Source organism: Chamaea fasciata, unplaced genomic scaffold, assembly GCF_029207755.1.
Source record: "Chamaea fasciata isolate MVZ Bird 193981 ecotype frontalis unplaced genomic scaffold, bChaFas1.0.hap1 SCAF_7, whole genome shotgun sequence".
Taxonomy (NCBI): domain Eukaryota; kingdom Metazoa; phylum Chordata; class Aves; order Passeriformes; family Sylviidae; genus Chamaea; species Chamaea fasciata.
This window is the reverse complement of record NW_027094092.1, coordinates 29,543,829-29,566,505: the sequence shown is the minus strand read 5'-3', so window position 1 is coordinate 29,566,505 and position 22,677 is coordinate 29,543,829. Positions and strand designations below refer to the sequence as shown.

General features: G+C 41.0%; 1 protein-coding gene and 1 long non-coding RNA gene across 5 annotated transcripts in view; one reads left to right on the top strand and one right to left on the bottom strand.

Annotated features, from left to right (window-relative positions):
* Positions 1 to 22,677, top strand: part of RAD51B (RAD51 paralog B) — a 407,321-nt gene that overhangs the window by 310,275 nt on the left and 74,369 nt on the right. The gene's annotated exons all lie outside the window — the stretch shown is intronic.
* LOC136292480 (uncharacterized) overlaps positions 20,624 to 22,677 on the bottom strand; it is a 29,815-nt gene continuing 27,761 nt past the window's right edge. Inside the window, exon 3 of the long non-coding RNA XR_010721906.1 lies at positions 20,624 to 20,674. This is a non-coding gene — a long non-coding RNA (uncharacterized lncRNA). The remainder of the gene's footprint in view (positions 20,675 to 22,677) is intronic.

Here is a 22,677-nt window from a genome sequence, read left to right as displayed (position 1 = left end):
TACCTCTTCTGAAAGATGTGTCCTGCAGCAGCATAATACTCCTTAGTGTCATGTTGGAAGATCAATTCAGAATCAGCTGGGGATTTCTGCATACTCATTTTTGCATGAATGTAACTTAAAACATTGTGAAAGTCTGGATTTAGTTGCAGTAATGCAATCTCTGTGTCTAGACACTACTGTATTTACAGTAGTATGAAGATACTAGTATCATTCATACTGGTTCTTGTTACCTAAATAGTATACTTTTCCTTCTGGTCCAGTATGTCTTAACTACCTAAAAAGTGTTTTCTTGGGCAGTGTTGTATCTTCTTTGCTCTATTACGGAAAATAGAAAGCTTATGAAAAATCTTTTGCTTTTCTGAAAGTTATTTGATAGTGGAGCTGACGTTAATGGTCGGTTCACTGGCAGAGGTATATGGTTTGATTTATATGTTTTCTTGCTAAGATGTCAGATTGACAGCCCTGGGAACAAAAATCCTCAGCTAATTGCCGAAACATGCAGCATATTGCAAACTTTGCCAACCTTTCACAGCGATAGTATCTTGATCCTTGAGTGTGAGAGCATATCTAAGCCTTCAGAGGGCATTCAGTGCTGAACCTGATAGGGCCTAAGAAGTACTTTTTGTTAGCTCTCTTCATGATTCACTAAGGTAAACAATGACCCTGAGTTTCCTTTGTAAAGCTGTTGAACAGCCAGCCTGGCAATAACAACTCCGAGTCAGAATTAACAAGAGCTACATTTCAAGCTATGGTAACTTTATTATGGAAGACTGCAGATCCCACTTTCCATCCTATGAATGATCACTTGCCCCTGCTCATTGTATCTCTCCCTGTTGTGCCACTACCAGGAATGACCAGTTGTCGGCCTGAAAAGTTTAGATCACACATTCTTGAAGATTTTTAAACCAGCACTAGTCTAAATTTAGTCTCTAAGGCTTGGTCAGAAGCAGTATTTGTCTATAAATGATCTCTGAATCAACATGGATGTTCTCAAGTACCCATCACGGCAAGTCCTAACTGCTGACTGATTGTGAAACTTACCATTCTTTCCCTGACCCTTCCTGAATCTGCTCTTCTCCTTTTCAGGTTTCCCCCGTGCTGCTTCTCTCATCCATGACCTTTGCCATTTCCCTTCGCCTTCCCTCCATCCACTCCTTTTCCATTTTTCTCTCCTGCTCTTGTCAATTCCAGTCCTCTTGCATGCCCCTATTTCTACTAATCTCCCTTTCCTGCATTATATTTTTTCCTTCAAACATCCCCACATATTTTATATTTACTCATCTTCCTACTCTCCCTATCTCCCTCCCCTCATTGTATTGTCACATGGAATAAGCACTGGTGACAAGGGGGGTTCTATTAGCAGCACTGCAGTTGATCTATTCTGCATGGTTCCTTTGTCTTGTCCTCGTATTTTCTCCTTACCAGTTGCCTTGAGGTATTTAATGCATCAGATTTTATTCTTTTTTCTTCCTTTTCATTAGAAATCTGGAGGAAGGAGGACAAGCAATAAGAGTGTGCTTATTTGTCCTTTTCTGTGCATAAGAAGGGGTAGAGGCCCTGTCTTGAAAAACTTGGCTTTTTATTTCCTTGGGGTTTTCTTCCAGGCCCTTTCCTAAGTGAATGGAGAGGAGTGATTTTCTTGTATCACCGGCATTCTTTTCTTTCCCTCCTCCTCTCTGCCCAGTCACGTCCCTAATTAATTGAATTCCCTACTAGACCTTTTGTGAGTCATTTCAATTACCCATTAGTGAAGCAGCCTGGGATTTCTGCTGTGTTTTCACTCATCTTCCTGGAATTTCTCTTCTCCTCCCTCCCCCTCCTTCCCCTTTTAGTCACTCTGCTCTGTGAAAAGCATTAGATGGACTTCAGCGCCGAGTGCCTATATTGTTTGCAGACCCAGCTGCATACTTCCACACTCTGCCTCGTGCGTCACAGCTATTCATCTTGTTTTGTACTTGGCTCTGCTGCAGATGCTGTAAATATGGTAATTTTAGATTCCCTGATTGGAAAGGATTGCAGGGCGGGTCTAAGTGGTAAGAACGCTGTTTGATTTACACTGGTTCATTCTGGTTTCTCAGGGTTTGGGGTTTTACCGATACAACTGAAATGAAACATGGTTGTAAAAGCAGTCTCTTTTTTAGGGTTAGGAGAAGGATAAAGGTGAGGGTATCTTTGTGTACCGACATGCAAAAGTGCTGCCTCAGAAACTCTAGGGAGACTGGAAAGAAATAAAGCAAAAGCAGGAGGTAACTCCTCAGATTATTATGTAGGATGCCTTCACACCCAGCTAGCTGCAAACATGGATGGATCTGAAAACTGCAAAAATGGAAAAGGTCCAAGACAGAGAACCGTGAAAGGCGAATCTGGAAACTGACGGAAATGCCATCAGTACTCAAGACCTATGGCAATCCCTGAAGAACAAAATCAATGAGCAGCTTATTTCTAAAAAAATTTTGAAATACTGAATAGGACTGTAGCAGGTAACATGCGTTAATATTTCTGAGGAGAAAGAGGCAGTGATAAAGCCAGATTGCTAAAATTATGATAGATGCAGTAACTGGCTGCAATCTGATATATGGAGAATTGCATTTCTATTCTGAAATTGAATTTTTACAGCACATGAATCTTTCATACTAGGGGTAATTCTCAGGTGATACAGAGAGGCAAACAGCATCACTGGGAACCAACCTGCCGGAAATGTGCCCCACATGTCCCAAGTTACAAAAGTAATTTACACTGCTCAAGCTATTATGATACTTTCATATTATTACGATACTTGTCCCTGTGAGGTTAGAGTATTTCATGAGAGAACAGACTTTTGATAATCAGGCTGTTGTGAGAAGGCTCTCTCTCATGACTTCCCAGGGGGAGCTCATTTGTTGGACTGACGGGAAGTGAATTTACGAGGCTCCCTGCACATCGGTATTCATAGGTATTTTTTTTCCCTCTGAGCTCTTTATTCAGTCAAAGGAGAGAGGAAGGGAATGGTGTGAAAATACCGCTCAGTACAGACACATTAAGATGTTCTTAGGAGACCTACTGGGAGTTATTTTACCTTTAATGTCTTGAAATCTTGGCCCCCTGTTAAGCACTGGTGAGTTTCAGAGGTTCAGTAGATGACTCTGGAGTTCTGCCACTTCACAGGGTGACGTTACTCGAGTCAAAACTGTAAAAGTGAGAAAGGAGCTAATGAAGAGTTGCATATATGAGCCCTCTCTTTCTTTACAGGGCACGCAGCAGCAGAGCCTGTAAAATTTTATCTGTAGGTACCAGGTCATGACAACACTTTTTTTTAATCTGTCTGTGTGTTGCTCTATTTTCTTGCACACCTGCCATTGCTAGTATCATGTTACAAGGTTTAGTGATTTGGCGGTTCTTACACCTTTTCATTTCTTACATATCCTTTTAGATTAAGTTTTCCACTGCAGAGTTGGCCTGGTGAGGACTGCTACCCAGCTTCTGGCCTGAGCAGCAGCCTGCTGTCATTTTACCTGACAAGCTGTCCAGTGTGTGCCAGAGGATGCCAGCTGTGCCAGGGATACTGATTGAATTGCCCACGCCCTGGGCAGCTTTCTGTGCCTTTCCATAGTAACTCCCTTCTTTTCCCAAGAGTACTCAGTGGGACAGAAGACTTCTGCTTCACTAGACTGAGAAAAGCCATTTGTCACAGCAGAGAACTGGCTCCTGTATCACGGGCAAGATAGCACATGCACTGTAGATGAAAACCCCATTAACCCTTCCATGCCAAAGAGTATCTAATGTTCCTTTACCTTATGTGTTCCTCTACCTTTATCTAAATTCTCCTCCTGTAATGTTATTAGATTTCTTTATATGTTTTTTGCCACCTTGTAACACCGCTTGGCTCCTACAAAGTACTGCTGTGTTTTGCTCCACGGTTGTTTGCATCTTAGCAGATGAAAACCTGACACAAACTTAAATTATGTAGTTAGTTCAGCTGGTTAGTAAAGGAGCTAAAGAAATTTTAAGTTTATTCTCTTGGAGTTTTCACAGATAGGTTGGGTATATATGAAAACCACAACTTCTGGAAAATATTGTTCGTTTTGGAGCTATTTTGGACTTCCAGGGTTCTGGGCTGTAAAATGCTCTAGAGCTTGATAGATTACTAGTTACGGGCTATTTTCATTGCTGTATTTTTTTGACAGAGCAGCAAGAAAAATAATGATTTCTCAAACAACTGAACAGTGACTGAGTTTTCTATTTTTACTTCTGTTTTGATACACTAGAACTAGATTTAGAATATGTCTGCTAAATCCCTGTAAAAAGCAAATGATAAAGATGATTTAAATTCCTCTCATCTCAGAACTATTCAAGAAACTGGCACAACCTCTGCACACATATCACATGCTAGTGATTGCTGCAGTGTATGCCCATTTATAGCGTTTCTCTTACAACACCACCTCACTTGACTATCTGTCACTGCTTGTACTCCAGGAAAGGTGCACTGTTTGGAAAAGGAGTATGTGTGACATGAGACTTACCATGTGCCAACATAGTTTTCAAGGATCTTTAGTGGTTATCAAAGTTCCAGATACCTAATACCAAGGCTATGGAAGCACACGCATAAGATGTAAATACAAAATTAGATATCATCTGCCCAATCTTTTAATTTGCATACTGGCAAATTACTTACTGATTTAGAGAGAGAAATGGTTCTTTGAATGGGACTTGGTGGGAGAAAGGGAAAGGTACCCATGTGTGCAGCCATAAGGTTTCTGATTTATCTGTGCTCCGTATGAGCGGTTGGTTACTCCTCAGAGCTGTAGAGCTGAAGACAGGATAGCCCCATGGTAAGTGAGTAACCTGGGAGGGAAATTACGTGTTGGGTTGGTGAAGTATGTAAGGGACATCAAGGAGAAAAGAATTTATTAGAAAGGGAAGTTCTGGGAAAGAAGGTTTCAATGTAATGATGGGGAAGTAAGACCTTACTAGATGTATTATTTTTGGAAGACGAAGAAGGGATCAGATTAGGATAATCGGAGAGATCAGGGTGGGAGAGGTGATTTGTACAGACCAAACATTTAAGGATGATTCTTAAAGTGACCAGATCAAATTAGGTTAGGTATATTATCAAATTAAATGAGTATATGCTTGTAAAATATATATTCAATAATACTTTGCAGCGCTGAACTCAATACTGTAGTACAGCGAATTCTTAACTCTTTCTGACCTTCCTAGCACCTTCCAGGAGCTACTCAATGCTTTGTTTTGTTCCCAAATTAGGTTTGCTTCAGCACTATCCTCATGCCCACTGGCTGCTCTTCCCATCTCCAAGCTGCTTAGTACACAGGGCAGCTTTCAGGGCTTCGGGCTTCATTCACATGCCACTTGGAAGTAACCTGGCATGAGTAACACAGGTAACAGAGTGAGCCCATTGCCAGCTCTTGTCCTTGCCCCACCTGTTGCTGCATTGTCACTTGATGCATGAGAAGGGTGGTGAAAAGTCTGTCTTGCCCAGTGTCCTTAACTGGGTTAGTATTTCAGTGTAGGGTAGTCTTCGAGCTGGTTTAATCCAGAATTTCCTAGGTCCCAATTCTGCATCTAATTCTTCTCCAGAACAGTTGTCTAATTTAGTTCAGTCCATCTTTTGGGTTCCAAATGGCACGTTAAATCACATACATGAAACACAGTCATTTAATAGGGCATGCAGTTTATGGGATGAAAGTGGGGAGGAATCTCATTTTAGTAGGTTCTCTTACTCACATTGAACTTGTACACAGATATTTATTTTTAAAAATAAATTATTACTCCCCCTTTTTTTTAATCTAAACAGCTGGATGGCAAAGGTCTGGCCTAGTCACCCACTGTATTTGATTTTGCAAAGAATTGGCACTTGGAGAGGGTCAGTTTGCATTTCTCTCTTTCTCCATTGTGTTGTGTGCTTAGAGGGGTTTGTGTGGGCTATTACACTTGGCTCCCATGAGATCCCACATCTGGTAAAGGATAGAGTGTGTGACCCTGCTCTCAGCCTTTTCCTTACCTCCAGCCTCCCCCCATCATCTGAGAAGGTTAAACTAAAAGCAACATGTATGATGGCAAAGGTCCAAGTTTGAAATGTGTCCATTGTATGTGTTCAGTTCAAAAACAACATATCAAGGCGAGTGCAGTCCTTACAAGTAGCACCCCTGGGCCTTCTTTTATTCCAAAGCAGAGATATTTACCCAAGGAAAAGATGGAAGTGATGGGGTAACAGAGTACACATGTTGGGAAAATATGCAGGCAGAGACTGAAGAAAAAATAACATTCTGCCACAAGTAGCTGCCTTGTTCCTCAACTTTTTTTTTTCCCTTCAGATTAGAACCAGCCATTTCTTGTGCTCTTTCAAGCACCTTCTGTGGTTTCCTGACAGCTGGCTAGAGAGGATTGAAATCTGGCTTGAAAAATAGGACATGGGTCATGTTATTTTCAAGAGGGGAGAAGCAAAAATTCCCATAATGATCAAAAATCACAGTCTGGAATTTTTTTGGGTTATTGTTTTGTAGAACATCAGTGCTGGATATTTTAATAAATAACTTCAGTTAAAAATAATAATAAAGAACAACTACAAATTGAGCTCTTCATTTCTCTTCCTTCTAATTTATAATGGCAAGCAGTATTTTGTGTGGAGTTGCACCATGTCCTTTTTCTTTGGAGTGTGACAGGGAAATGTTCAGCTTCATAAAAGATTATGCTGGGGTTTTCTGAAAGTATTTTTTGTTTGTTTTTTTTAAGGATATGGTAACACTTGTCTAGCAAAAACTGTTTCATTAACAGAAAGATAAGTCTGAGTAACAGCCTGCAGACTGGTGTTCTTTTTCCCAACTCTCCTGAGCCTGAATTGAAAATACCAATACATTCTCAGCTTTATGTTCAAGCAGATGGTTTCTGTTAGGAGTTATAAACCTTTCTGAGGTTTTGTTCTTTTGTGAACAAGTTCTCTTTTTAAAATATTTTAAAAAGAGAATACTTGTTTCACAGAAATGGTAACTTACTCAACCTGCATTTTAAGGCTTGAGGCTTCTTCTTAGGAATACAGTTCACTACTTCTGCAGTTGAAGGGCACAGCCTAAAAAGGCAGTCCTGTCAACTGGGTTTAAGGAAAGAAAGAAAAGAAAGAAGCAGAGCAAGAAGTACAAGAGAAAAATGTCAATAGGAGGCAGCAAGTAGAGAATGTCAACTATATGCCCTGCTGTATGGGAGAGTCAAGAATTCCAGCAAAAGTTATATTAAAGTAGAGCATAAGGAAGGTGAAAATGTTGATGGACTCCTGACTTTTGAACAGATGGATGAACCCCAGGCAGTGGCAGAGCATGACTGAGTCATGTACAGCATCACAGGGAGTGCAGGAGCTGAATGAGTGGAGAGCTGGAACCGTGGCACCTGACCAGGGCATACCCTGATCAGCAGCTCTACATCCTCCAGAAATGACTTTCAGAACATCTTTCTTCTCTTAGCTTTAGTAATGAGTTACAGTCCCTTCCACAGAAAAACCAGAATGGAGTCAAAGGAGAGTATTGTCAGCATTTGCCAGTCCATTCATAGCACTTCTAGAGACTCATTTAAGGGCAGTTTTAACAAGGTTTTTTTTTGTGTTATGAACAGACATTCTCTAAGAACTGGAATGGAAACCCATGCCATACAGTCCATTCACTGAATAAAGGGGTTTTTGATGGGTAACTGAGATAAAAATAGTTGTCAATTCTTACTCCCAGCCAACTCCTTCAGAATGTGAGTAAGCAGCACAGTCTGAAGGGTAGAAGGTGTTGTTGGAAGCTAGGAGCTCCGTTCTAATGTTTGCTTAGCTCTGGACTTGTTGAGGGACAATGGATAACACTGATGAACAGTTTCAGCTAGTAGTTAACAATATTGAACTGCTTTGTGAAAATGCATGGAATAGTTGGTTAGCATCTGCAAATATTTTGAAGATAACTGATTTCCATATTTCCATGCACTGTAATAGTGGCAGTGCATCGTACTGCAGAGTGTAAACTGTTAAATTAACTACATAAATGAATGTGTCTCATCAGATCACTCATGTTCATGCTACAAATGATAAAACCCCACTGATAACAGATTAAACTGATTGAATCAATTTTTTCATCACATTACTGAGTTTGCACTAATTGACAGGAAGCTATGCCCACCTATAATGATTTTCCTTAGTAGGTCCAATGTCTTTATAAACAAAATCTATAAATACAAAATTTATCAAGTGAGAGGGTTTGGTGTCATAACCTATTTCTGTTTTCCTTAGGGATTTCTAAACCAGAGGAATAAAAACAATTGTGCAAGTATATTTTAGAGTCTTCAGTAGTAGTCTGAGCCCTTTCAGAGGTCCTAATGGTCCTGTAGTTATACCAGAAAGTTGACTTTGCTCCTGGAAGTAGTATTGACTGCCCAACCGGATTACTCCTGCTGTGTAACCAGTTTTCACCTGTTTTTGTGTACGAAGGCATTAATGACAGAATACTTCTTGGAACAGTTTGATGGTTAGAGGAAGGTAGTGCTATTCATGGTTTTGCTAGGCAGTAGCTTTAGCCATCTATAAAGAGCCTTCCCTGTCAGAAAAATGGGTGTAAGAATAATACCACTTTTCAGGCTTTGTCACTCATAAGCATTAATGTTTAATGATCTGAAACACTACCTATTCTTATTGTAACACCTTTTTTTAAAGTCTATTTTTCTGTTTCTGGTATGATTGACTATCATAGCAATAGCCCTGTTTTTCATATGACATACTAAACTCACTATTGTTTGAAATTGCCATTAGAACATTTGACAATAATGTTTTCTTTCCAAACTGACTTGTATTTTTTCCAGCACTGATTTTTTTTTTCTTTTCCTTTCCTGTTTATCTAAAATAGCTGAAGGAAAAGGACACATTGCGTCAAGGCTGATAGGACAAGAATTAGACCTACTGTATGTGCTGGCTGCATTCAGGCCTATGAGCACTTCCTTTCTCCTCCCCCATACCCAAACCCAGCTCTGCTCCGTTCTTTGGAGCAGGCAGGATATTAAGATTTAGAAGGCCTCTAGTCTTTGGTGTACTGGGAGACCATGGCTCTTTCTCATTCCTTTACAAAGCCTGAGCCTGAGGAAAACAGGTACAGGGATCGTGAGGATGGAAAACGTCATATTCCCAGCATTTCAGATAGTGTGTTTGCCCTGAGAGTGATAGTAAAGGAAGACAAGGTTTGCTGTGATATGGGGCTTGGGATTGATTACAATCTAAAGCTTGGTCTGGGCTTAGTGCAGAGCCAAATTCTGAAGTGATTTAGTCCTACTGCTTACATTTACTCCTGCATGGATATAGACATAATGGAAAATTTAACCTAATGGAGTTGCAAAAGATTGGTTAACATGTGGAATTCCCACTGGTTGAATTTTAATAAGTTTAATAGGTTTACTGGAACTTGTGCCACACCCATGTTCCTCCTCTGTTTAAGCTGCATTTCACTAAGTGCTTACACAAGGATTTGCAATAGTTTAGGTAAATTGGATATAAACTGTGCATTTACTTAAAGCAGTGTAATTTCCCTATATAAACAAGAGTGAAGTCAAACCCCAGGACAAGCCCCTTCCTCCGGACGCAGCTGGAAGGCATTGCTGAGCTCTGTTACTTACTAGAGTCCTCTGTTGGCCACTGCCAACTGCTCAGCCATGGACAGGGTTTGTGTGCACACTCCCCAGTGTGTTTTGGGATATAGAGTAAAGGTACATTAGCTCAAACCATTCATTTAAATTGATGTGATGAATCCTGCCTGGAAGCGCTGACACGGGTGGCTCTGCCAGCTGCGGGGGAGACAGCAGCCCTGAGCGGGGTGGCAGATAGAGGCAGCTGGAGGGCAGCAGTCTCTCAGACTAGGACAGCTGTACACAGAGTGACCATCTCCCCATCAGCTAATTTTCACACAAGCTAGGGTCCCTTCAACCAGCTTATTCACACTTTACCCTTTACTAAAGACTTCACAGATTATTTAATTTATGAGTCAAGGAGCATTGACTTCTATCCACTACTTTGCCACTTCTATCTACTGTATTCAAGCTGTCAGACATCAGGAGATTTGTCTACTGTAAATCGTTTCCATTTCCCAGTCAGTTAGTGCAGAATATTCAAGGGAGCAAGTTTCAGTTCGAAATCCAAAGGGGCTTCACTTGCCATTTCTCTTCAGGGTTTCTTTACTGTCTGTAATTCTAATTGTAGAATATCTTTGCACAGCTGCTTTTCAGTTTCACTGCTTCCTTGGTTTGCCATTGTTGACTGAAAGCAGTCTGTTTTCTTTCCACTGCCTTCAGTGGGAGTGCTGCAGGGTCCAGTTACCTCTGTGATAATCAGGGAAGGTCTTTTATAAATATCTGAAAAAGTGCTTTAGCATTAAGAAGTGGAGATGTAGGAGCTCATGTGCTACATTCAGTAGCGACTGAAAAGAGGATCAAAGAGTTTCATGGTTCAGCTCCATAGCAGTTTAAACTGCTCAGTCTGCTGTGGTCCTAATCATTCAGCTCCCAGCTCCCTCTCCTTCTCTTGCTCTGGCTCTGGCACTTTTCTGACCTGAATAGTTGCTCCAACTGGCTGAAAAAGAATCCAGGGGGATTTTTTTACGCCACTCAGCTGAGACAGATTGAAGGTGCCATGGAGCGGCATCTTTAGATAATCGTTCATCAGTTCCTCTAAGCTTTCCCTTTACATAAGACAGCACGCTGGCTGGTGCTGTTTCCAGGACAGTTTCTGAATTTGTTGGCCTGTGTTTCACAGCTGACTTACAGATGCAATTCTTCATGCAGCCAGGACTTTCCATAAAACTGTACCAATATGCATTCTTAAAACCATTGAAAAGAGAGTCCTACCTTAATTGCTGTACAGGCTTTTTAACATCATCAAGAATTCGGTTTCAGTAGGATAGTGTAAGTCTCGGGACTTATAGCAGATATTTTGCTCTGTAAAATTTGGCCTTCTTTGTCTCTAACAGTCACTAACAGTAAACTAACAGTTTGAAAGCATTTGCCTTTCAGAAGAAGTCTCTAGCAAAAGCAGGGATTAGAATTCTCATTGCTGTAGTCTGTTTCTTTTCCCTCCCCGCAGACAGCAATTGATCACCTTGATTGCCTCCATAAGGGATCCTTACTCCGTGTTGACACAGGACTGCAGAGCAGTATACACATCTAGGATGAGACCTATACTCCTTCTTCTTGTCTTTGTTCTTTCTGATAAGGGTCAGTGGTCCAGTGTGAGGTTAACTAGGGAAAACCACCTGAGACCTTTGTTACTGATGTCACCAGAGAAATCCCAGAAATAATGGTCAGAGGCAACACATCATTCCTGTCCTCAGTCTTCCTCTGCCTTAGTGACCATGCAGCATCAGTGGGGAAGCTTGTGCTGCTGCTCATCCCTCATGTGTGTTTTGTGGTTAGATCCCAGCATTCTTTGGGCTTTTTATTTTTGAGCAACACTAATTTGCAGGCAGAACAGAATAAAAAAGTTTGGTCATGCAGTCCTGGTTTGTTTTCATTATATTTTCTGTATCTATTGAGTAATTTCTGGCAAATGAGGATGATAAGGAGTTAATGGATGGCTGAGTTTGTGAGCACAGAAGGACACACCACTACACCTGCAGTGCCATAAAGCATCTACAACAAAGCTGCAGATACATGAAAGCCCAGGCAGTGACCTCCAAAGGAAGTACATTGATTGAGACTAGTGCAGAGATAGACATGGAATTGCCCCTGTTATCTAGGGAGCAGGAAGCATCTGTGTATATCAATGTGTCCTAAGTGATCTGTTAAGGAGTTTAAGCTCATTTTTGAATGTGTTTGGTCATGTGGGCATTTGGAATTGCTGTCACCTTATTGTTGATGGACAGGCAGAGCTAGTCACTCCGTGACTGTTGCAGTTGTCTTGGACCTTCCATTATAAAATCCTGTTTTCATCTAATTATAATTTACCATAACATTTGAGCCAAAAAAGGCTAATATAAGGGACTTGTTTCTGTATGATTTTGATAGAAAATATAAACTTTCTTTCAAAAGTTTGTATTGAATTATGAAGAAAATGGTTGTTTCAGAAGTGATTGAAAGCAATTCTTCTTTTCTAGGAGTCTCTATAGCCTCCATTTTTGGGCATGGATTGCATGTTACTGATGGGTGAATGGGATATTAGGAGAAAAAAAGGGAAGGAGTTTTGTTTTCCCATGAAAATTTACCACAAATAGTCATATTCTAGGCATGCTCCAGCCCAAGGTTGAGTCCGTTTTCTTTTGAAATTCCTTTTTCTAACCTTTAAGAACTGTTGAGTCTGTAAGGCAGTATTAGGACACAGGAAATTAAGATGTGTCCCCAGTTTCACAGTACCCATCTGGACATCTTGAAGGAACCTGAACAGAAAGCAGTGAGCAGTAGAATGAGCTGGGAACCTGTTGAAGCAGAAGACTGTGGAAGTAACAGCCATGATGAGGCTTAAAATTGGTATGACATAAGAGGAGATTCACGTAGGAAGATACAGCTTACAGGAACTCTCCAGACCTTAAATATATGCTGAGGTTTTTGAATCTTGCTGTATTTCACTGTTACATCGCAATTGGCTGACAAGATATTTGCTTCATTTCCCTCTTACCTTTAGGAAGAACAGTGTGCTTCCTATTTGTGCGTGCAGTTAATAGTACACGCCTTAGTTCTAAAGCAACCCAAACCCTAGAACTACCAACATTTTTCTCTACTGGAATGCAATTTAACATTTTAAATTAGTGAGTATTTGACAATGCTAAACCAAAACCCGGTATTTTAACTCTAGGATTTGATGTCTAATACACTCAAAACTCAGTAAATTTTGGGGCAAAATGCCATGTATAGCAACAAGTCCAAACATTGATGTCTGTTCTGTGAAAACATTAGGGACACCTCATTTATGAATCCTCTGAAGAAAGCAGTTCAGTAGTTCTTTCCAGAGCAATGGGGACTTTTGCTGAACTACAAGGCGAGAATTCTATCTAAATAACAAATTAAATTTTAATGATCTCTTTGGTAAAATTTTATCTATTTCTTCAGTACAAGTGAGTTCATGGTAAGGACATCTTTTTTACTTTCTTTCCCTAAGTTTCTTGAAACTTTTGGAGTGCTTATGAATGTAATTTGAGTTTGACCTATTTCTAGCAATCACAGAACTTGCTTCAAAACTCTGCCTGTTCTGAAAATGCTCTGTTTTGATATTTGGCAGCATTTAAGCCCTTCTCATTTCCTCTCCCAAACTGGAAACTCTCTCTTGATTTGTGAGGGGTAAGGAGTGGCCTAAATGATAAAATTGTCTTAAAAGACTATAACATTTATCACGAAGTGGAGTTCTATTAGTATGTAAAATTGTCTTTGGCTTGATTGCATCTCGAAGTTTAACAGAACATACTCAAATAGTTTCTAGTTCTAAGAAGTGTGTAGACTTCAGTTTTACATATGGCAGTCTCTCCAAACCACAAGTCACTAAAGAATGTTGGTGTGATGTTTGGCGAGTTAAAGGAGGGCAGCACTCCTAAAGCAGACTTGTGGTTTTATCCCTGCAGTAAGAAGACTCAAATGTTAGAGAGATTATTTTCTTTCACATGTATTATAATTTATTTTTTTCCACAGTCTGAAGTAGCAGCACCTGTGTAACCTTATTTAACTGCCTTCACACATTTTTCTTTCCCTCAGCTAATATTCTGCCAAAGTGACAAACTTTCCTCACTTTGAACTGCAGAACACCATGAAAGCCAGCATTTCTCAGCTTTGTCCAATACTGTAAGGCTTCTATGCACTGTTCATTGGGAGCTGTCATTTTATTATATGCTATAAGAATGTGACTGCTCTAAAACAAGAGTATATCTTAGAAAGAAGCTGTTACAAACTGCTAAAATTAAAAATAAAAATAATAATAAAAAATGCTCTTATAAGGATCTACTGTTTGCTTAGGCCTGAGTCTTTCCCAAGAGTGGATCATTCCAGATAACTTGCTGCTGCTCTTTGATTAAGAATTTTTTCTCCAGCAGGGGCCATGAGGATCATACATCCATAGACTTGAATTCAGCGTTAACAAGAAGAGCTTGAAATTATGTTTCCTTACCTTTACGTTGATCAAAAAACCCCCAGCTTTTAAGACCTTCCTCATTGTCTGGGGACCTGAAGAATGTTCATTCAGTGTTTGGCTTCTCAGCTCATTTTGATAATGAGAATGCTAGTTAGGCTGAAGTATTTGAAACATGTACATAATTTCACCAAGGACAAGAGAGGCCTGAGACTTGTCACATATTTAATTTCTACTCTCTGGGACACTAGAGAAAAATTATTATAATCACCATTTTCACCTGAACCAAGGAATCTTGTCTCCATTCCAGTTCATTTTCCACTCACAAGAATCTATCCTTTTCCATCACTACAGTGATGGTAGTTCACAGCAAATGATCTGCCATGTGGGTAAGTGGCATTCAGTTCCTCACCTGCTTCCTTCTGCCATCTGGTGCTATTGCTTTGCTATCTGTTACTTCTTATCCACCCTAACAGAGCTCACTATCCCTGGAATGGCCTAGAATTGATTTCAAAGAAATGCAGGTCTGTGAAAAGATAGGTATAAATCCCAAAGAGGAGGCAATCCATAGCTTCTTTTAGTAGTCTATGTTTGAGTTCAAAGTACCTGCCTTCCAGTGACCAAAAAAATATTTTTATGGTGAAGAGCCTTTTTGTTAACGGTCTTACTAACAAAGGGAATGGAATTTGTTAAAATACTAATTTTATTTCCATACTATCACTTTAAACATGCGCCAACTGTATGTTTTCCTGAGAACCAGTGAAGCCTGAGATTTTTTTTAATTAAAAGCCAACAAAGGTGGGGGTTTTATTTCCTTTCCCATCGAATGCATTTGAAGCACCTCTGTCTCCAGCTGGCTGTGGGAGCAGAGCCAGCCCATAATGATTTCAAGCCCAGTGTGTGCATAGGGGAAAGGGTTTTCACCTGATTGATGACTCTGGAAGTGCTTGCAGCACAGAGTGCTGAAGCTGGTAGCACTGGAATTGTTTAGAAGATAAGAAAGAGGAGGTGGATGTGTTTTGCAAAAGTTAGCAGTTCTTCCCAGTCCAGTGCAGTAAAAGGCTCATGAATGGTCTCATTTCATCTGTTTGTGGGCACTCTGCTCCATGAAACCCTTTGAAATGGTTGCCAGAGGTTGAAGCTGAGATTGGCTGTACTTTCTTGCTGTCCTGATCACTGGCCTTACAGCCATTCCTTCGGGTACGCTGTCAGAAGTTTTGTTACTGGGCCTATCTATCCTTTACGATTTTGCAAGAGTAGGCCTGAAAATTATTGTTCACCATGTATTGCTTAAAAATGCAAAGCAGTGTGACACTGAAATATCTTCCACAATCGTGGTATCCTTTCCAACTTTACGTAAGATTTACTGCTTTCCAGGCCTCACATTGCTCTAGTTCTAGCCCAGATTTCTTAGGAAATTCATAGTATCTTATCTCTACCTGATCCATTGCACAATGGCCCCATTGTCATTTCCTTAGGTACGATAACATTATTGGCTGGAGTGACATAACTTGCTTTAGGGCCTTGTGATCTTGCAATCATCTTTATAGCACCTCTTTAGTGGGAATGCTTCCAGCAATATGCTGTAGAGGAGAAGAGGAAACATCTTTGTAAAAGAGTCTGCTCTCAGTCATAACATGTGAGTAGAAGTGAGGTGTATCATGTTCAAGGTTCACAGGTTAGAGGAGCAGGAAGGAGGATAGGTTGTTAAGCAGAATGTGAAATGGCCTCAGGGTTGCACTCTGGAAGAGTTGACTACTTTCTGAGTGGGGAGGACAAGACATCCTTGGGAGCACTTAAAATACAAATAGGGTGGACGAAATACAGAGACTGGAAAGGGGGAAAGGAGACTGAGGAAAGAGCAAAGGAAAAGGTGGCACACCTCATGAGGGTATGTGTAAAAATGGGGCTGGATATTTGAGAATGTGCTTGTCTGCAGGTTTTCAGGTTCCTTCCTGTTTCTTACCAGTTCAGAGGCTGCATGCATGACCTGTTTCATGACAGATTAGTGTTTCCATGTGGATCCGTAAAGTGCAGACATGCTTGAAGATGGGCAGGTGGCAAGAGAAATCATCTGAGCTTTATGAAAAGCCAAAAATTCAGGGAGACAGACGTTTGGTTTCAGTTCTGGGCAGATGCTCAGGTCAAGTCTTATTTTGTCCAAACCACTTCCCCTACCCTTAGGCGCGATATTTTCAGAGTGAAAGGACAGGCAAAGCCCAGGGAGATTCCAGAGCGTGGCTTGTTTTCAGCTGGCTGGACATGGAATTCATCAGCAACAAAGCAAGACTCACTCTTCTCCTGCAGATATGGGGAGAGCTTGGATTGGTGCACGCACACACCAGAACAAACCAGTTCTTCCCTGTCTGCTGGGGAGGCTTCAGTTACAGTATCTGAAGCCAGAGATTTCATTTAAGCCATTTGGACCCATTTGGACTCTGAGTGCTGTAGCCTTGCCTTCCTTCTTCCTCTCTCAGCTCCCGGCCAGAAAAATCCTCCCCCTCACCACCCTCCCTTTCCAGCACACACAGCACAGAAAGCAAAAACCGACCCAAGCTTGCCTTTGCAGCTGGGACTTATCAGCCAGAACACACACATGTAGGTCATCCATGGGAACTCAGCAAAGTGTTGGATCAACAAGAGCACTGGGGGGGTGCAGGGCAGCAGGGGGAGCAGGGACGGAATCTTTTTTTATCATTATTATTATTATTATTATTTTTATTATTGTCTGCTTTTTTAGAAAGGAAAAGGAAGAAAGATTACAGCAGCTTTTCTATTAAATGAAAAGATTAGCATGCCGTGGATGCTTTGCAGGGGCGTGATGAGATTTGCAGCAGATGAGTTGGTTGCCAGGCAACGCTAATGAAAAGCAGGCTTTCAAAACTTCTGTGCCGTGTGGGCCCAAAAGTTATCTAGCCTCCCTTCTGCAGCCTCCACTGCCCCCAGCTGTCCCCCCCCCCACCCCATGCAGCCGCCCAAATATTTATAAAATCCTCACCAGGAACCAGAAAGATAGATGCTGGAGTGGGCTTTTGACAACTCGCTCTTCCTGAGCTACCCAGGACACACACACACAAGTTTGCTGATTTTCTTTTCCTCCTTAGAAAGGTAAAAAACAAAACCCCACCCCCAAACCAAACCCCAAAATAAAGCAAACAGAAAAAAAGGAGAGAAGAAGAAAAGTTAGCAGTGGCTTCCAAAGCAGCTCGGTCTCCGATTTCAGAGTTCACTCCGAGTTTAGGGCTTGCATGTGTGTGCATGTGCATGTTGGGGGTAGGTACATGTTTGTTTTCGATTTCTCTCCATGCGTTTTCAAGCTGTGCTCTAGCTCTTCCCCTCCTCCCATCCTGCTGCAAGCCTCCTTTCCCTTTCAAGGCCTTCTGACACAATGAGCTTATTTTCCCATGCTCCCTGTGAAAGCCGGGGTATGTGCGTGAAAGCTGCAGCCTCAGAGGACTCTTTTAAATACAGAAATTGAACATTGCTGAAGTTACAGACAGGGTTTCTGCTATTTTTACAAATGACCCATGTCTTGCTCCCCTTCTCAGAAGTATCAGCATTCTTAGATATCTTACCATCTGTCTCTCGCAACTGTTTTTTTAAGTGAGTTTAATGTTGGTATGACAGCATTGAAGACTGATGTTTACTGCTTGCTTCATGTTCTCCTTACTGCTATGGCTTGTGTGCCTCAATCCTAAGGCAAAGTCCTTTCATGTGAGCAAAAAAAGATATTTTCATGCTCAGTTCTAGGCTAAAACTGTCAAAGAGGCATCATTTAACAAGATCTAGTTCTAAATAATCCAATGGAGTAATATAGAACTGTCATGAAAAAGCAACTGATCTGCATTTTAAAATTACTGAGCTATCTTGGACCTGTAGATTGGGCAGGGGAAGCTGCAGAAGCAGAGCCTCACTGCACTGCCCATTTTAAGATTTCACCCATCCTCTACTGCAGTATATCATGTTGGAAGTAAAGTCTCCCTTCAATGCCAGTGTTTATTTTTAACTGCTTTTGGGGAGGTAAGAGGTTAGCATGAATTGGAAACAAATTTTAAAATGACTGTGCAGAGTAAATACGAGTCTCATATGGTGGTCCCATATAGTCCAAGTCTGGCAGTTAATGATCTTGGTTGAGGTCTGCAGAAGTCAGTGGCACTTGGCCTAGTGAAAACAAGAGTCTTTGGGGGGATGTGGGATTGTTTTGCTTTGTTTTGCTTTGTTTTGTTTTGTTTTAAAACACACTGCAGCAGCTTTGCTTTGCCTGGACTCTTTCTCACTCATGCCAGTATGAACTGTTAATCAATTAGAAATTCCTTGGGCAGACAGATTTTATGGGCCTGCTGCAGTGACCTCTTTATACCATATTGGAGATGGCAGCAGTCTATATGTTCTTTCTTTTTCATTTTCTTCTTTTTTTCTACCACCAACCCTTTTTTAGTCAGTACAGTGTGGATAGATGATATATTAGGCCATTGTCCTAATCATATGTGGTCATTGAAAATCTGAAGGCATTCCCTTCAGAATCTTTCTGGAGTTAATCTTTCAGTTATCAGTTAGGGGAATTCAATAAATTCCTCGTTCTGTAAATTCTCCCGCTGGTTCAATTAAATAAGGATGGCAAATTTTAAATGCTTGGGAATACAGCCAGCTACTGTGTGCAGACTGTGGAATGACTATTCAGGTAACACTCCATTATTTGAAGTAAGAATTTTGGCCCTGCAGGACATGTTATAGGATGCGTTAGGAAGTGTAGTAAGAGCAAAACTGCAATGTGCCCTCCTTCCTTTCCTTTGTCAGGCCAAGCAAAATGCCTAGAATACGTACCACATTTTTGAAACCTGGCTCCAGGCATTCCAAGTCTGTACAGACATGCCTGCAAGGTGTTGTTGGCCATTAGAAAGGCAAACTTATTTGTCATGTTTTTCCTAAGCTGTTGTGTAGTGCTGTCCATGTGGCAAACTGCTACCCTCAGCTCCATTTCACTTGTGGATATGGGCATTCCTTTGTGTAGCTTGGTCCTCTCTAGTTTGATATTTTCTAGGTTAAAAAGTGATGTACAGATTGAAAATAGGGGCATCTCTGAAAAAAAAAAAAAAAAAATTTTGATGTTCTATACTCTGAGATCAACCCCTGAGCATGCCTTTCCCACAGGGTTTTGCTCCCACCAGAGTGGTGTCCCAAAGCCTTGCAGGCACACACTGTCTGGAGTCACTCTGTATACATCTCTTAGCAAGTAACCGAAGTGCTACAAAAATACTTTGTTTAGTAATGTTAACAGAATTACATAATAAATGTAAAAGATGGCCACCTTTCATTCACACACGACTGCGTTTTTTGCTTTTACACTAGCAACTATGAATTTTGACCGGTCAGATCTTTCCAACATGCTGGTCAATAGGGAACACATTTGATGGTCACCTCTCTGACCACTATGTATTCACATATGCAAGAATTCATAAAGAAAGTGCTAACCCCTTTGAGAAAAAGGAGCCGGATCATGTGATTTATCTGCATTACTTGTAGGAGATCATGTTGGGATAAATCAGGTCAAACATTTTGTCCTTTAGCGTTCAAGGTGTTTGATTTGTTTAAAGAGCAGCTGACACATCTCAAACGCCTGGGTGAAAGCACTCCTGATAGCAAAATTTCCCTTACAGGAGTCAGTGGATTTTCTAGGGAGTAAGTTAGGTTGCATAACAGATTTGGGGGTAAGTACTAGCAGACCTACACAAGCAGAGCAGTATTTGCAGATCGAGAGATAGCAAAACATATAATTTTTCCCTAAAGAAATGCTATGTCACTGAAATTTGCTTTGGATTTCTGGTTCTGTGACTGCCACTTCCATCCCTACTGATTGTTTGGAGAAGGTCCTCTGCAGATTCACATACACTCAATTGATCATGAATGAAACTAAGAGCAGTTATTAATCTTACTGCCTGGTTGCACTCTAAACCGCCTTCTAATCCTGCCTCTGTTCTCTTAGACAAAGAATGCAGTGAGATGAAGGCAGGATCAATGCCAGCATGGAGCTGCCCTTTTTAGTAGTTGTCGTGGCAGGGTTTTATACATCAGCAACAGTGAGTAGTTCCCAGTGTACTGGGGAAGAAGGGAGGGAAGATGAATTAAAAGGGTCAGACGTTGTGCTCCTGAAGGGATGGCAGAGTCCCATCCTGACTCTTGGTCTCTGGTGAGTTTTTCAGTTCCTTGTATTTAATGACTGACCTAACGAGACATTACAGCCCTACTGCCCTTTGGAGGTCCATGAAGAGCTCAACACAAGCTAAGAAAGGGTGCATTGTGTCTTTGATCCAATGGGCAGTATTTCACAGGCTGGCAGATTTAATAAAATCTCAGAGGAACCTCAGCTCATTTTTTAAGAGGCTTAACATTGAGTTAAAAGTTCTCTTTACCCCTGCATTGTTGGAGACCATTCCCTTCTTGTATGCTGCCAGAGGATCTGCAGGGAACTGGGGCTTCATGAGACCAGATTGGATGTAGGCAGCTGGTTGAGACTGGTTAGAAATCTGCAGGAGCAATAGCGGGATGCAAGACGCTTTCTAAGCCTTTTTGTTTCTCAGTCTTTGAAGTCATCCAGTGCCTCACATGCAGTGTGACAACTTTGCTCCACACCTGAAAGGAAAGCCAAGCTACTAATAAGGTCTTTTGATCAGTAATTTTGAGCTGCATGACATGAAAAAACTGTAATACCACTACTTCTAGTAATGTTATTTGTCCCACCATTAACAGTAAGTTATCCAGCTGACTTCACAACTAGAAATATGAACAAGTTCACTATCACAAAATCCTCCCCTGATATGATGTTTATGGACATAGCCAGAAAGCAAGTATGAAGGTGGGGGACATCTTACACACTGATAAATGGATCCTTGAAGCTTTAGATAGTGCCATAGTTTCTTGTACAAAGCTGCTAATCTAATGGGAAAAAAAAAAAAAAAAAAGCAAAAGGTGGGGAAGAAGAGCAGGCAGCCAGGTAGGCTGGAAGAGATTCGTTTTCTTTGATGTGCAGTGGTGAGAACTTGGGAACTTTTGCACCAGGAAGCAAATCACACTGTGCCATTTTGGAGTGCAGGTCTAGAGCAGGTCAAAATCGGAAAACTGATGAATACTGAGAATTGCAGACTTTGTTTTTGAACATCTGGACACTTTAACCACTACTCTGCTCACTTTGGTTATTGTTATGGAGGTGCTGGTTGTGGACTGCATGGGTAGTTTCACAGCAAGAGTTCCAGTCTAAGCCATATATTGATCCTTCAGTCTAAATTTATGTAGAACAACTATTGCTATGAAAATTAGTTTAAGAGGGCAAAAAGATTCTGCTTAGATTTTCAAATGTGCTGGGTAAATACTTCCAAAGTACCAAGCACTCAAATACTACCCTTTTTTGAGAAACTAGGTATAGGTTGCATGGTATTTCAGTCACCACTAACTCTAAAGTAGAATCCCTTGCAAACTCAGAAATTCACTGCTAGGTTCCTGCCCATTCCCATGGATATGGCAGGCTGCTGGAATTTTGAAGTTGCAGCAAAAATGGAACCTCCACCTAAGGACTGGTAGTTAAAACTTTTATTGTCATTGATTGAAGTTTGACTTTCTTGGTCAATAAATGTTCACATTCTGTAAGAAGCTTTAACATGAGCAAATAGTTAAAATTGGCACCTGAAATGATTAGAGATGGGAAAGAGAATGCCCTGCTTTATAAGAACTTTTGCCAATGTATTCATCTCCTGTAATATAGCAGTTGAAGCCCCCAGTTACTGACCATTGTAAGATCCAGCAGAACCATGCTTCCTTCCTGTTGGCAGATGCAGATCCTGCAGAGATGTACAAAATACAGTCTCCACAGATATTTTTAAGATAATTTCTTTCTTGAGAGAGGACAGTGAAGGGGGACAGATGCTTCCAGGAAGAAGAAATTGCTGTTTGGAACTGGTATGTCTAGGGCACTGTTGAATATCAAGAGAAAACAAAGTTGAATGAACTATAGCAAAGGAAGAGGCAGTCATGTAAAAGGAAAAGATGATTTGTGAGATTTTGCAATAGCCTCCCAAGGGGAGCAAGGCCTTTTGCTTGAGACTTTTAAAATTAGACTGGACAGAGCAATGGAAATTCAGTGTATGAGCACCCCATGGGACAGAGTGGATAAGCCACTGGGTCTCCCTTTGCATGTTCCCTTACTCTTTTGTAACTCTTCCTGAATGCCTCCATTCCAAATAATAATTTGTTTTCCCCAGACGCCCATCTTGGTTCTCTGTTCCTCCCCTTTTCCCCTTTAAGAAAGGAGCTGTGTTTGATTCATGGTGTCAGCTATCTTCCAAGCTCTGATCCAGTCCCAGGGGTGGGAGCTCATGGGACTGATGAGGGTAGGAGTGATCAACTGCAGACTTTCCTGTTGCTGAGCTTGCTGCAGGCCTGACCGTTTTTAAGACCTCAACAGATGTTTCTGCTTAGAAACTATTGGCATCTTTATGGGCTGTTTTTTCCATACTTCCCTCCCGGCCCATGTCCAAGCAGCAATGAATTATGTAAGACTACATTCTAGCCTCTTCTTTATTATTCTTTCTATAGATGCATCTCTAAGAAGTACATCTACAGTTCTCTCTACCTAATTTTAG